The sequence below is a fragment of the Pyxicephalus adspersus genome, chromosome 11, assembly GCF_032062135.1.
Source record: "Pyxicephalus adspersus chromosome 11, UCB_Pads_2.0, whole genome shotgun sequence".
Taxonomy (NCBI): domain Eukaryota; kingdom Metazoa; phylum Chordata; class Amphibia; order Anura; family Pyxicephalidae; genus Pyxicephalus; species Pyxicephalus adspersus.
The window spans coordinates 34,878,818-34,892,711 of record NC_092868.1 but is presented as its reverse complement, the minus strand read 5'-3'; the positions used below and the strand labels follow the sequence as shown (position 1 = coordinate 34,892,711).

The following is a 13,894-nucleotide window of genomic DNA, read 5'->3' as shown; positions in this document are numbered from 1 at the left end:
AACTGTGTACTGTAGTCTTCTTCATGGGTAAATAAGGCATCCCCCTGAAAATAAGCCCTAGAGCATATTTTGGCCTTCAAAAAAAAATAAGACAGTGTCTTATCATCGGGGAAACAGGGTAGTTGTAACCTACCATAGTGAAAACACCACTAATTTCCAACATTCAACAGAGTGTTCCTGCCCAGTGTTAACAATACCACTAATCGATTTAGGATATCACCTATAAATAAAGGGTACTTATGTGTACCCTATAAGGTTTAATGGTAAATATTTGTTTTACTGGAGCTTTAGCAATAAGCTCCTAATCAAACTCCCATACACAATGACCATGAAATGCTACGCCACCTCCAAATTCTATTTTGCCCCGTTAATATAAACAACATTTGGATAGCCATAAAAAAACAATACAAAGGTATTTTTATAAAGGCTGTATAATATATCTTCCAGAAACAAATTATTCTTTAACATATAATAAGTATATATTATTAGATTTAATAATATATTATAAGATAAATGTATAATTATTTCCTTTAGCTTCCATTTTACTCTTACTTATAAAAATTCTAAAAAGCATTGCATATGGAAATGTTTTAACTAAAAATATTGCTCTCCTTTTAAACTTGAGAAGAACAATTTTGCTGTTGAAGTAAGAAAATTGAACAATTAGCAATAGTATGGTAGGTAGTAATAGTTTTTGTCACTAATGTAACTGTTCTAAAATTAGGACGCATATTATGGTAAAGCAGTGTCTCCCATCAGATTAGCTATTCATCTGAAACCACTTTACACATGTAATCAGAATACTGTTCCTCCTTATTACTTATTGTTAATGTGATGACCCAATCTCGGCTGTCTCATCTTGTTGTGCTTCTGGTGGCCAAATTACACAAGTAAATTAGATGACTCCTCTTGTAAAAAGCCATGGAAATTACATATTCTTTTACGGCATACACAACTTGAATATTGTTAAATACTAAAATGAGCTGTCATTGTTTCATTATAAAATCATCCAGTTTGCACCAAGCTCTGATGCATGTGATAAGTAAAAGGATGCCCTACATATTGTCTAACAATGATTGCCTGTTCGGAGATGGTATTTGTTGTTTGTTGGCCTGTCAGAGGAAAACAAATTAGGTTACATTAAGGAAAACCTTAAAATGCTCCAGCTCTTATTTTCCCATTTATGAGAAGTGTTTAAAGAAGAATGTCCATAAAATGTGAATGAAATACAATTCTAATGCCTGTTATTAGAGCAAATGCTACAGTAAATATTTTGTAGGTTCCATATGGGACCCAGAGCTTTTAAGACCCCAAAAACATTCACAAACAGAAATTATGGAACAAGCTTTATTGCCTTTTTAGAGTATTTAAATTGAGTATTTGTAAACTATAAACCTAGTGGGAAATAAAAATGGCATCAAAATGTATTATCAAGTTATCCTAGAACATTTTTGGAACTTTTTGCCTGTTACACGAGTAGTCTTCAGTATGTACTGTTTATTACTTTTTCTGTTGCCATGTGTCACAGCTGCAATCATTGAGAAGATGCCTGGCGAAGGAGAACCTCCTGACATTGTAATATGAGTATCTCTTGCAAATGATACATTTGTTACAGATAAAAATATATATATAAATTATATTTATAATATATTTATATATTATAAATTATTATAAAATATATAATAAATTATATTACAATGACAGGAGGTTCTCCTGTAATGGGCATCTTCCCAATGATTGCAGCTGTGGCTGCATTCATTGAGAAGAGTGTACGATCCCCGGGGCACTAGAGGTTAACTAAGATCGCAGAGGATTTCCAGCCCTGGGAATCCTCCTGTTCGGCGAGAGCTTGACCTCTCGGCGAATCAGAAGGCCGTTTGTGCTTACATTTTCAGTAAGCGAGAAAGGCTCGATTTGCCGCGAGATCGAACCTAATGTTCTCGCTCACTCATTCCTACCAGGGCTCTATAATGTTTATGGTGTCACACATCTGTGTGTTGGGCACTGGCTTAGCTACCTCTTTCATCCTATTTGTCTGTGTCTATGGCAAGAAGCCATTCTAGCCAAAAGTAATATGTAATGGTAAAACAAGAACAAGAGTATCAAATATCACTAATGGCATCAACAACATTTCAAAAGCATGGATCCATCCCTAATTTGGACCTCTTAGTACCATCTCAGCATCATTTAAATGTCACAGCCTACCTTAGTAGTGTTGCTGACCATGTCCATCCCTTTATGACCAGTGTAACCATCTAGAGATAGCTACGTCAGATCCACTCAAACTGGTTTCTTTAACATTACAAAGAGTTTATTATTACAGTCTAAAAAACTGCAGCAACAATGTGATGCTATCATGCCAATATGGACAAATCACATTGAATCACCCTCTATTAATGAATTATCACATCATTTATTGTATTTTGATGCAAGCAGTGTAGTTAAAAGGATATTTGCCTCTTGTAGGCACCGTACAGCAGAGCTAATTGTGGGTGAAGGAGAAAGAACATAGGCTTGATTTATTAAAGCTCTCAACAGTAACGGTGATCTAGTACACCTGGAATGGATCTGGTTCAGGAAACATGAAAACATTTGCTAACAAATAGCAAGTGACTTTCAAGAAATCTTTTCCAGGTTTGCTGGATCACTCAGCTTCACTGAAGAAAGTGTATCCTCTTTAGCCCTGAAGAGCTCCAATAAATCAATAATTGTATATATTCCTAATGTAGGCAATAGTTTGGGACTGTTTGCTTCAGTATGCCTGTATGTTGGTCCATTAATGGTGCTTGCTTGTTTGTTCATCTTTTTGTAGACAATTTTACATCTCAAATCCAAAAAAGATATAGATATTACATCTTGATATTGTATACTTGTCCACACTCCATTGAACACTGCTGTAGAACCAAGACTAATATTTAGCCAAGCAAAACACCCAGCACATAGGATATTAGTGTGGGGAAGCAACAGTTTAAATATTCATCGCAGGAAAAAAAAACACTTATTTTTCCAAACCATATGCATCAGTTACAGTGAGTAAACTCTTGAGTTCTCATTCTCCTGCTACAATTATGGTTTTATATGCTTCATAGTAATGATGGTATAAAGTTCTCTTGCATGTTTAATGATGCGGGAGCGTTCCAATTCAGTTCCTATATGTTTATGTTGCATGAGTCTCTCAACTAGATCAGAAACACAACAATTAAGTAACAAAAGTGAGTATAGTACCAGGAAATATAAGATTTGAATGACTCGGGTTACATGGAAGTTTTAATATGTTGATATAATTTCAAAAATAGTTAAAAAATTTAAATGTTTGCAACTTTAATTAAAATAATATGAGGTGATCTCAGCCATTGGAGTCCTCATTCCTGTTATAGAGTACCAACACATTTTCTTCAATTATACCCCTGCATACCCCTATTTGTCTCAATAATATAGTTTACTTTTGTCACTATAAAATGTGCCCTGAGAAATGTGATGCAGCTGGGGTGTATGCACCTTGACCTGATAAGACTGCAGGAGATCAGCAAATGTTTATTATACACAGAATTTAACCATACATCATTCAATTAGGGTGTATCTCTGCTATTACTATGGTGGATGTTGTATAGTGATATGTCTTCTGAGATCAAAAAAGCTTAGTAGCAGCATGCCTTACAATACAATCCATCCATTATTATCAAAACTGTTTCATTTAAAAAAAGGATTTTCAAGTTGTAAGTACTAAAAATTGGTTTTCTTCTGCTTTTGCCTAAAAATGGCAACTTTCTTCCTGGGCAGACAATGGACACACATTACAATCTAGGTAGGATTTCACAATTCTGAATACGGTATGTCTGATAGAGCAAGCACGCAATATACAAACAGCGTAACAATAATGGGTTTGTATGATGGATCGGCACAGAAAGTATCATTCGATTTGGCTGCTCTTGTTGATGGAAAAAGCCAAGATAGATGAAACACTAAACGGGTATTTATAACCAAATGCTTTGACATGGAAGCTGCTTAACAATATGGATAGCCTAAAGAGCAAAACAAACAAATTAATACAAACAATATTCATTGCTTCAATGATGTTCACTGAAGAATCATGGAAACATTTGCAAATTGATTTTAATCATATTATAAGTAAGCTGTTTGTTTAAATCAGAGGATATGTTGAGATGTAGCTGTACAATACATTGAAATCTATTGCCGTATCAGTTTCAATTAAAATTCTGTAGCTATCTGTGAAACAAATCAGCAAAAGCATTAAAACGGCCTACAAAATGTATTCTGCATCTGTTCATGTCAGATTGCATAGAGCTTATATATAGCATCCAATGAAAAAAAAAACACATGGTGACCACAGCATGATGGTATTGTCAACCAAGGCAATTTCTTAGGAAATGTAAATAAAAAAGAAATACATATGATACTTATCTTCATTCATAAAAGAAGATTTGGCAAACAGCTACCTCTGTATTTGTTTGTTTGTACATAAATATATAAAATACAATATACAGATAATACACAATTTATTTTAAATTTTGGAGTTACCCTGGGGGAAAAGAAAAATTGTAACTGTCATTGTTGATGTAATGATAAAAGTGCAGTCTTTTAGTTGTCATTTTGATTCCAGAGAAAGTGTATTAATAACTTTTTAGAAAGAGTGGGGAAGAGTTAGGGTTGGCATAATTTTTTAATAAAGCCCCTACTGGGGGGAACGCATGTCAGGTAATTGGATGGGAAGTGATAGACAATCTCTTCAATTTGGGTACAGATAGCAACAAGAACATATTTTTAGTATAGTAGGAAAGGGTTAGAATGTCTTATAAGGCGTATTTTTCTGTCCATGCCTTCCTGTCTTTGTATCAGCATAGAAGGTACAAGAAGTGTGGAAAAAATCCCTTCAACGAGATCACACAAAAAAATAAAAAACAGACAGAAATTGTAACTCTTCTGTACTCTATCCAAAACCTTAAAACCATTGGGAATAAAAAGAATTTTCTTTCTAGTGGGTCTTTAAAAACTTTAAAAGCCTAATTTGCCTACTTATCCAATGTAAATGATTGGTAAGTAGTAATACGAAGATGTGGGTAACAGCTTCAGATCCGGCAGCTTTATAAACAAGTCAGGGCTGTTAAGTTTTATGCTCACAATGCCCCTGCCATCTCGTTAGCAATTACTTTTTAATTACTGCTCGTAGTCAACCAGTCTAAATTCTGGTCTCATCTTTGTGCCTATATGTTTAGTTCAGATTTCCGATTAAACCAGAGGCTAGCACAGAGAGGGATGTCAAATTATAGCCATCTCCTGGAATATTTAGGATCACAATAGATGGGCTTTTGGGTGTTTTATAAAAAAAATCTATAAAAATGCATCAGTTTTGAAGAGCAATTGGAGTACAGTTGCAACTCCCAAAATGTTTTAGTTTTAGTAACTTTTTGTTACCAGTTAACCTCCCTAGCAGTTCATTTCTTTCCGGTTTTATGTCAAACATTGTTTTTCATGAAAATTTATTTTACAGTATAATATAATAGTAGGAGTATAATTAAGTTTGAAACACAGAATCATTTTAAAACAATAAATTGAATAAATTAAAAAATCTATATATTAAAAAAAAAAAATACACATTATACTCATACTTTTATATATACTGTAAAATAAATGTTCTTGAAAACAATGTACTGCTTTTACACATAAAAATCTAATGTATTGCATTCAATACAGTTATTTTGTATTGAATGCAATACAAATGGATTTTTTGAATTTCCCGCCCCGCCCGGCTGGGACGTACACACACACGGACGTCACCGCGAACTCCCCCGGTGACTCATTAGATGCAGAAGCAGGAAGAAGAAAGAAGACGGAGATTGGGACGTCGCGGGACCCTGGCGGATCAGGTAAGCGCTGTATTTACTAACCTTCTATAGGTTTACCTACCTCGAGTGTGACTCGGAGTTACCACTTTTAGCAACTTTTTTCTACCCCGAGTCACACTCAGGGTTACCGCTTGGGAGGTTAAGGGTTAAATATACATTTCTGAGCTTTTCGAAAATTAGTGTAGGGCTCAGTTTGCTCTTCAAAATCTTTGGATTTATCAAAATGGACTGATTCTTAGTTTACCTCAGTGTATGAAAGCTGCTTAAGCCTGACCATTAGGTTCTCCCAATGGTAGCACTATTAGCCTAGGAGCCACTTTCCCGCACCAACATCTTTTGAATGGAAATTAAAATTCAGCCTAGAAGGTTTTCAAATGCAGAATAACAAAACCATCCCAGACTTATAGACTTATATCACATGTAAGCAGAATGCATTTACTCATTGACACACACCCTCACAAATCTTCTAAAATACATTACTTTGGAGTTACATGGAGTAGGACAACTGCTCTTTTTGTTCAAAATAATGAAGAACACAAATCTACTTTTGTAAAATAATGAATACATATTATCAGTACAAATATCATATTGAAGAAGGCAGTCATATTGGATGGTCATATTAAGGAACTTAGATCTTCTCAGTTAACAGATGATGTTTATGTTCTGAAAGAAAAAAATGAATCAGTGAATGAAATGATTCCATTATTTCAATGAGGAATTGAACAAAACAAGCTGAAAGTTTGTGATAATTACAGTTATGATGAAAATTACATGTACAGCTGGACCCTCCAGATGTTAGTGATACAGAGGAGCTTTTACACAGAGGGAAGCCACTTCAGATTCTTGTTCTGCAGCTTCATATGAGCAATTCAATTTACCTTCTTGGTTAAATTTCATTTTTGATAGAAATATGTCAGAACCTTGAGACACAGATCAATGAGTAGAATTATCGTCAATTAATAGAAGATTGTACAATGGTCACATAAATCCTAACAACCCAATCAGAGATCATCAATAACATTATGATCTGATTTTTTTTTGTATTGAGTTTAACAAAGTTAAAACACAAACATTGGCCTTTGAATTACGTGCATTACTAATTAGAATATGTTACCATTTAGAATGCAGGCAGCAAGTAATGTGGAAGAAAGTTGTACATTAATTCCTATAGATGTTTGTCAGCTCAAGGGTTTACATACAGCACTGACTGAATTAACCGGTAGTGAGGTTTTGCTAAAGAAAATTGTTGGAGGGAGATAGCGTTAGTTTATATATATAGTAGAGAAGGGAGGAGAGGAGGTTGGGGGAGTAAAGAAAAAAGATATTTTAGGGGGTGAGGTGGGTTAATTACAGGTTGTATTTTGAAATTTATTTTAAGGTAGCATTTGTAAAATTTGCTATCACACTTCTATTTTACATTCATATTTTTTACCCAATATATACTCCAAGGGGCTTTTAAGGTACCTGTCTATAATTTAATACTGTATGAACATATATCTAAAAACACAACTTATTTAGAATAAATTTATAAAAACATACAGATTCTTAACCACCAATTATTTTTTCTCTCATAACGTTTTTTTTTTCCATTTGCACCAAAACATATACTAATTCTCGTTCTTGAAGTGTTTTTCAAGTTGTGCTTCTTCAGAAGAACATTTTTTAAAGAGTCTTTATAATAGTTCTTCACATTTAACAAATGTATTTATTTAGTGGTTTTCAATTTAAAATGTTAAGTCTTAGATCCAATAGAGTGGAGATATAATGTTTTATAATTTATCCACCTCTTGTGTTCACTTCACAAATGAATTATACTTATGTAGTTTCAAAGGGGGTAGTGTCATCCCCCAATGATGGAAGAAATAGTCTTGATATATTAAATCTCTCCAAGGCTGGAGAAGATACACTTTATTCAGTGAAGCTGAGTAATCAATTAAACCTGGAATGGATCTGGTCCAGGATTGAAAACATTTGCTAACAAATAGCAAATCCATTCCAGGTTTGCTGGATCACCCAGCTTCACTGATGAAAGTGTATTCTCTCCAGCCTTGGAGAGCTTTAATAAAATCAGGCCTAATGAGCATAAACATTTAATAGCCCCATGTAATCTCCATTTGCTTCTTGCCTGCATTGTTCTGGCTGAAATCCATGAATTGCTCCTTCAGTTTCAAGAAATAAAAGATATAAGTCATGTTCATTAAATGTATTTAGTATTTTCAAATATTGCAGCATTTATATTGTTCAGGTTTTGCCTCTCAGGTTCCATATGTTGAAAAAAAAAATGCAGTTAAATTATTTTTATTGTAACAAGAGACCATACTGGTTATATTAATAATATACCATTTTTATACTTCTATTAAATGGGTATTATGTAGTTTGAGTTTGTAGGTTGCCATTGTAATAGGAATGATGGTGCTTTATTTAGGTTTCTGAACATTTGTCTGCATTGCTTGAAGATGCTTGGCTTTAATTTGCTTGCAGTTCAAGATGCAAAATTCATTTTCTTGTGTGCTAGTGATGTGATCAAGAAAAGATAAGAATTCAAGATGTTTTAATAGCAGTTACTTTTAGTAATGAACAAACCAATCTAAGCAAGTCAGATTTGATAAAGGATCAGGCCACTTTGTTTGAGCCAAGTGGTTATGGATAATACATTTTTGACTGCTTTTCAGAGCTTGTGCAGTGTGAGAAGTATTTGCTAGTTGGAAATTCATCAGGTGAAAAGGTGACAGATCAACCTGAAAAGGGATGACCTTACAGCTTTAACAAATTCAGTAAAATGCTGCTTTTGGCTGAAGCTATGTTCAGATTAGCAGTAAGGTTGTGGTGTAGTAATGGATTATCATGCATCATGGAATGCTTTCTTGGATGAGATGTAGCATCTTACCTGTGGCAGTCCTTTGAGAATGAATGGCAGCAGTGAGTAGGGATGAGCGAGAATGCATTCTCGTGAAAATTTCCTCAAACTTCCAATGGGTCCAGGAAATTGGTTCGCCGAAACTTCGCGGACCCATCGGAAGTTCCAGGAAATCAGTACAGGAGGATTTCCAGGGCTCCGAGATCGCAGTGGATTTCCAGAGCACTAGAGGGTAATTAACCTCTAGTACCCAGGCATCGCAATGGATTTCCAGGGCTGCATTCATTCATGCACTAGAGGTTAAAAGTGGACAAGTCGGGGAGATGGGGAGAAAATCAGGATTTTCCTTTTCTCAGCCAATCAGAGAGCACTAGGGGTTTTGAATTGGGAGACTTGTCCCCATTTAACCTCCAGTGCCGGAGATCGCACACTGAGCTGATCAATGAATGCAGCCATAGCTGCATTCATTGATCAGCACAGCCCGCAATTTTTTTTTTGATTAAAATTTGATCCCGGCGAATTTACACAGGCCATTCTTGCTTACAATTTTGCTAAGCAAAAACGTCCGAATTCGCCAGGAGATCGAGTTTTAAAAACTCGCTCGCTCATTCCTAGCAGTGAGTGTTTCAGTACTTCCCATAGACGCCTCCTATAAAATGTGCAATGGCGCAAGCGAGGTGCCAAGTGCAGGGACCTGGTGACTGTGTTGATGAAGCAAGTCTGAATTTAGCCTCTGTAACAGTGTGAACAGACTAAAGATACTAAAAACATCTTGAAAGCCTAGGTACATAACCATTTCAGCAGAGAAAGTTCACAAAGTTCAACAAGCACAGAACAAAGCAATGTTCAGGATGTTGTTTCTCAATACACTACATACTTGCAGATAGCAAATCTAGTGATTGATATGTTGCGAAAACATGTTTAAAGCTCATCATACATGGCATTTTTTCCTAGGATAATGATACGGAAAACACATATCTTTGCTTTTGCACAGTATTTCTTTAATTTTCACAAGCTGGAGGATGACAGTCAACAATTGTCAGTGCTAGATCAGTGGTAAAAGGTGTTGTGACAAAAAAAAAATCTCTGGTTGGTCTTTTATGGAGGTTTTTAATGAACTTTCCATTAATCTTCAATGCCACTTAACAAATGGGCCCAAAGAGCCATGAAAAACTTAATATTGGGTTGATTTGCTAAGTGATTCGGGCTGTTCATTATAAAATATCATTCAGCAGAGTAAATATTTTTAGTTCTTCTGACTTCAGCCATCCAATCATGTGTAAATGACAATCATTTATTTATTTTAAATTTACTTTCACATAATTTGGTATTCTTTGTAAAATTATTTTAAGACATTTTTTAGCTAAGCAAACAATTCTATGCAAAGTGAATGACCTAAGCTGTTTTAGTAAATCAATCTTACTGTCATTTTGAGTTGCTTTTGTTTGAAGGTATTAGCATTCATACCTTGCTGCTAAGAGTATTAGTAAACTGATATGTAAATAATGCAGCCGAAACTCCAACACAAGCAATTTTGAGTTGCAAGTATCGCTTAGATATGTCTTAGTGGACAAGTGAAATGCTATGTGCAAACCTTTAATTCCAGTCCAGGTACTCAACTGTTAAAGATTGGTGTAGGAAGCAGCATGAAGAGATGTTTGGCATTACATGGGAAAGATGAGGCTGACCACCATATAGCATATAAGCCACATGCCACACAAATTTACTGATTTTTCAACATAATTACCACTTGTTTGGTCATATCGGGCACTTTGACCTTATTTTTGAAGACAAACTTGGTCAATGTCTAAAAAGTACCTTTTCCACAATATCACTGAAGTTCAAGTGCCTGTTTTAAGCTTTAAAATCTGTGTCCTTGTATGTAGAGCATTGGATCCTATCTACACGCCACTGACCTTCTGGAACAGAACTGCTAGATGCCAGAGATGGAAAGGAACAAGGAAAAAGTAAATGCCCATTGCTCCACCTGAGTTTAAGACCCAGAGTCCCACATAAATTAATTAATTTATTGACAGAGGAGTATTAGTCACAGCTCACAGCAGCAAATGGAATAACGTTCTTTGTTTGTATAGATTAGGGTAGAAGGTTGGACCCTATTAGTAAATATTGGCTTGACCCACATGGTACATACATGCTACAAATAATAATCTTTATTGTTGTCTATGTCCCTTAGAAAGTATTCCTTGCTCCAATCATAATGATTATGATCATAATGATAATGATTACTAACTTCACAGAGACTGAAAGTGAGTGTGCATTTAAAATCTTGCCACTGTGTAAGAGGAGACACTTTGCACATAGGAAATATATGTTCTTACTTTCGGCTATATTCCTGTCAGTGGTGGCAAAAGCTTTGTTAGGGACAAAGCAACACCAGAGCACTCCAGACCTGAAAAACTTCTCAAGAAAGTGAGGAGCGATAACTTTAAAGTGAACTCCAGAACAAAAGTTGAGGGGGAAGCTTCCAATGAGGACATCTGTTTCAGGGACAATTGTCCATGTGAGAAATTCTCATCAATGTGGGAGGTTGGATGACCTTATGGCCATTGTACATTGCAGGGACAATTTTTAGTGGAAACCAATTAAATATATCAGTATGTGTTTAGAATGAGACCATGCCAACTCATTGCAATTATTGGGTGTGGATCCAAACTCCATGCTGATAGTGTCTGGTGGAGTGGTAATTGAGAGCTTTAGGGAAAGATTACTAACCATGTGCTGCTTTATTAATATTCACCACTGGTTATGGAAATAATAAAACAATGTTAAATGCTAGAAAGTTGAATGTACAGTTGAAATGCATATATAAATTATTTTATCCGCAAAATATTCTGTTAAAAAAACACAAGTATTGAGATTTTGTAATCACTTTTCAACCTCCCTCTCCAAACCTACGGATGGGTACATATACCTGATCGCAGTACTGTGCTCACTGTGGTCGTAACTCTGAGCTACAGTTTAGAATAGAAGGAAGAGCTATTGAGTGGCTGCTCAGACAGAAACATTCATTGTTACTGCTATGGTTGGAACTAATACAGGAGAACCTCTGTTTGCATATGTTGTATACTTTTGTTTGCAGTGTCTGGTTAAGTCACCTGTTCAACATAATAACACAGAGATTCCCCAAAGATTGAATGACCTGGAATTGGATTTGGGAAGAGCAGCCCCCATTAATATGGTAAGAAACAATATGCTGACTGTTTTTCCATTTTATGACATTTTATGTATTTTTAGACATTTCATTTATTTCTTTATATTAGGTTTTATTTTATCTGTAAAAATAAATAAAGCATGTCCCCTTTACTGAACCAACCAGTCCGACATCCCAGGCACATCAGGATATTTTTTGTTATATATAAATGTTTTATGGTCAGTTCATTCATTTCACTTTTTAAACAATATGCAGTAACAAAATTGTTACATATAGCCGCTAAGTTTACCAAGAAGCATTGAAAGGTAAAATTATATCTGCGTTGGCTTTCATTTACTGATATTGCAAATTGCCTGTATGGCACCTTGCAAAGTCTACTTTATTCACTGACTATATGTTAATGGAAGGTGATAAAGGCAGTGCTGTATCTATGGAAGATGCAGTGATATCACCCTAGGATAGGTAGTGTGTACATCAATAGAACACCTTTCTTTTTTATTTTCTTCATTATATAGGGAAATGTGTTCTGCAGCTCACAGAGAAATATGGGAGCAATGTGACTTCTATGGCTGCAGCATGCCAGAGAGTGCAACTCATAAGATTTCTTGCAATATTAGGAAGTATAACATATACTTTAGGTCCAGGTGACGGTAAACTATTCTGCTTTGCCATACTGTATGTATTTCTACAAAATCTTTTGTGACGCTCAGCATGTGAAGTGAAGTGAAATGAAATGCTCAGATGTCACATATGTACTAAAGAAAATGTTTGGAATTCTGCATTTTTCCAGTAGATGCATGATCATTGCTGTCCCCTCACTATGCAATCAAAGCAAATGACTACAAGCATTTTGTATTCAGATTGTTACATTGTTACCTCTTCAATCATTACACAGGAAGAATTTTTTTAATTCAATATTTTTTTTTTTTCGGTAGAATAACAACCTGTGCTCTGGAGAGAAAAAGAAACATCAGTGGAAATGCTGATCTCAGCTATTAATCTCCTGAGGAATATCTGGCCTTTCTGGCAAAGAAACCTCTTCATGGATGCTTGACAGTTCATTAACTATTTTCTGGCGCCATGCTCCCTGAATCAGCGTATGTCTGAGGAAAAGCCTGACAATAAATGCTTTGCAGGAATAAGTGACATGATTGGTTCAAAAAGGGCCCAACACAAGCAGTTTGCTGCTAAATTGAAGCACATTGCTAAGAAAAAATGGCATCTGCTCTGAAAACAAAATAGTATCTGGGATAACTTTTTTTTTTGACTCTCTATTGCTGTACTTTAGGAATTGTGCGGCTGGACAGACTACTTGGAGAACTATAATTACAGTTCAGCAATAGATAATATTTTCACTGACACACAATAGTGACTAACAATTGATGTCTAAATTATTTACAACAAGAAAACAATAAGGATATTTACACGTATCCAATGTATTTTTTTAAAAATTTGGATGCAGTGAGGGTTTAGAACTTTTCTAAGGTCATTATTGTTGTCCCATTAGGGCAGGACTGTCCACCTCCATTTTTAGGCAGCAATAAATCTAGTAATGTGGGGTTTACAGGGTCAGAAAAGTATATGAAAATGCTGTCTTGTATATGGTCCTCAAGGGATTTGCAATAGGGAGATTTACTCTCTCTGTTGGTTCTGGTGAACACAGTCACCATGCTGAAGAATCCAAAAATATTCAAAAAAGTAGTCAGGGAAAACTTCCAACTCCTCTTGGACAACTGCATGAGAAGGAAATGTCCCTCACTTTGAAGACATAAAAATTAGTAAGACAAAATTTCTTGAATATGAAGGCATATAGTGGTATCTAAATTATGTTTTTTACAATTTTCAATTGTAACCTTGGGGTATGCTGTGATACCTTAAACCTTGGGGTATGCTGTGATTTGGTAGGGGGATTTGGGGGTTGGTGAGTTGGAAGGGATGCAAGGGTAAAAAAGATACAAATTCAGTAAGCAGTAACGGGGTCCAGAGGTTATATTAGAATCA

At 35.3% G+C, this 13,894-nt stretch overlaps 1 long non-coding RNA gene across 1 annotated transcript in view; it reads left to right on the top strand.

Annotated features, from left to right (window-relative positions):
• LOC140341051 (uncharacterized) overlaps window positions 1-13,855 on the top strand; it is a 21,719-nt gene extending 7,864 nt beyond the window's left edge. The window contains exons 2-3 of the long non-coding RNA XR_011922793.1: window positions 11,822-11,920; window positions 12,829-13,855. This is a non-coding gene — a long non-coding RNA (uncharacterized lncRNA). The remainder of the gene's footprint in view (window positions 1-11,821; window positions 11,921-12,828) is intronic.
• Window positions 13,856-13,894: the final 39 nt, after the last annotated feature.